Genomic DNA, 2,696 nt, shown 5'->3' on the forward strand with positions numbered 1-2,696 from the left:
CTTGGCCCACGGTTGTTATTTCTTAGAAAAATGACAAGAAACACACAAGTGTCCTATTTGGAGATCATACAGCTAGTTTTCAGGCGGTAACAACGTCGTATTTTAACTATTTTTTTTTAAAGGTTTTATTTATTTATTTGACAGACAGAGATCACAAATAGGCAGAGAGGCAGGCAGAGAGAGAGAGGAGGAAGCAGGCTCCTTGGTGAGCAGAGAGCCCGATGCGGGGCTCGATCCCAGGACCCTGGGATCATGACCTGAGCCGAAGGCAGAGGCTTTAACCCACCGAGCCACCCAGGCGCCCCGTATTTTAACTATTTTTTTATAAATCCCTCTAAAATCTCAAAATATTTTTTTGCTTTTCAGAATTCGGAATAATGTGGGGTTTTTTCTGTGTCTGTGTCTGAAGAGCAGTGACCTAATGAAATGTGGTTTGGGAAAATGCAGATCGATTTTCTTTCTCTGAAAGACACATCAGCACTGGGAAGCTGGGACCTCTCAGCGGTGACTTACGTTGGATTTGCACCCGTGGGTGGTCCCTGCGGCAAGAGACCCCGAGTCATGATAAACCATCAGTGGGATATTTTTTTTTTTTAAAGATTTTATTTATGTATTTGACAGATCACATAGCAGGCAGAGAGAGAGGAGGAGGCAGGCTCCCTGCTGAGCAGAGAGCCCGATGCGGGGCTCGATCCCAGAACCCTGAGATCATGACCTGAGCCGAAGGCAGAGGCCTAACCCACTGAGCCACCCAGGCGCCCCTCAGTGGGATATTTTGACTTAAGTCCATTTGTGCCTGAAATGCCAGTGAGGTTCGGGTGAGACCCCGAACGACCTGCTCCTGGCTACTGCTCTTGGCCTTTCCTTATTATATATGGTCTCTTTGCTTGTAGGGTCACAGCCTTGGAAGCAAGGCTGTAGGAATCAGAACGTTGTCTTTGCTTCGGATTGCCTTTTGGGATTCTTTGGAGAGGAAGAGGCGGCCTGGGCTGAGGCCTGGAGCTGGGGGGCCCCCTGGTGGGCGGAGGCGGCAAATACGCGGGTAGTTTGGCATTAACCAAGTATTTATTTCAACGCAGAGGTTGTCCTGGGATGGGGAAGTGGGTGTTTTCTGAGAAGGGACTTCGACAAGATGGGGTGCCTTCTCGGAGGCGGTGATCTCAACAGGGCAAGAGAGAGTACATTTCAGGAACGGGAGGCTGTTTCTAGCTTTCTCTGACTCTTGAGCTGGACTCTTGCTTTCCAGCCCAGTTACTGCAAAGCTTTCTTCTGGTTGCCCTCTTTTTGCTTCTGATGTCAGAGCTGCTTTGCCCTTGGTTTCTCCTTGCTGCAAACTCAGCCCTGCTCATTTCTCTTCCTTTGTGTGTGCTGTGGAGGTGGCCATCATTTTGCACACCTGCTGCAGCCTGGGTACCAGGCTTCCCTTATCCAGCCGGCCTGAGTCATTACAGTGTGAAGCCACACTCTGAGTTCATGGGCTGTGCTTTGTGGCAAGTCAGGAGCAAGGGAATGCGCAACCCTAGGGGGCAGTGGCCTCATCTCTGGCCATACTTGGCTCTTTTTCTCTGGGCTCCAGGGTTCTGTATCGCCTTAGTCAGGACTCGTGACCACCACTGTGGGCTCCAGGGCTCCGTATTGCCTCAGTCAGGACTTGTGACCACCACTGTCCTTTACCACAGAGCCTTTGTACAGGCTGTTCCCTCTACTTGGATCCACTCTTTGGTCAACATTTTCCTTCCTGGTTAACTCCTTCAGCTCTCAGCCACAGGAATAAACCAGGCTTCCAGGCATTACACGTCACTGAAAACCCAGAATTTGGGGTCCCTGCTCTCCAAGCTTGTTTTCCAAAAGCAGCATCTTCCAGTCTGTTTTCAGGAGTTATGTGGACCTGATGGTTGTTGAGACTGAGGGAGCAGTATGAGAGCCAGACTCTGACCTAGGCAGATGACCCATGACCATCAGCTCTGGGTTCCAGGCCCACCTGCCCCTAGGATGTCTTCCCGGATGTTGGCCCCTGGTAGCACCAACTGTGCCTTTGGCCACCGCTGTACTTTATGCGTCATGTTGATGTCTGTCTCCTCACTAGACAGTGAGTCTCCAGGCTGGGATCTGTCTGGCCGTTCACTCTTGTCTCCATGCTGCTCTGACCTTTAGGGTCTCAACTCAGGACCCCGCTACCTATTGGTTTGTAAGGCCAAGGGCAGTCTTAGTTGCCCAGTGGAGGAGCCACAGGTGGGATGTAAAGACCTAAGAGTAGGGATTCACACCGATGTTGTACAGGCTGCATATCAGGTGTGTGCAGGGGTGTCCCGGGGGTACTCCCACGCGTGCCTTTGTGCTGGGGCCCCAGTTCAGTCCTCATGCCTAGAGCAGACCTTTGAGTGCTGGGTCCCCTGCTCTGTGTGCGTGCGTGTATGTGAGAGAGAGAGAGAGTGTCCTTGAGATATTGAAAAAGACGTGAGTGAGTGCATGTTTGAGAGAGAGCCTGAGAGACTGATCAGGACAGATGGTGAGAGAAAGAGACATTGTATGGCGGAGTGAGAGAATGGTAGGGAGAGATTGAGAAGGATATTGAGAGACAATGAGCAAGAGGCAGAGAAAGAAAGGGAGGGAGATTGAATTAAGGACAACAGAACCTGGTGTCCTTTCCCCACCCTTCCTACAAAGTGGGGCGCCCCCAGAGCCAGGTGATTTCA

This window comes from Lutra lutra, chromosome 17, assembly GCF_902655055.1.
Source record: "Lutra lutra chromosome 17, mLutLut1.2, whole genome shotgun sequence".
NCBI lineage: Eukaryota > Metazoa > Chordata > Mammalia > Carnivora > Mustelidae > Lutra > Lutra lutra.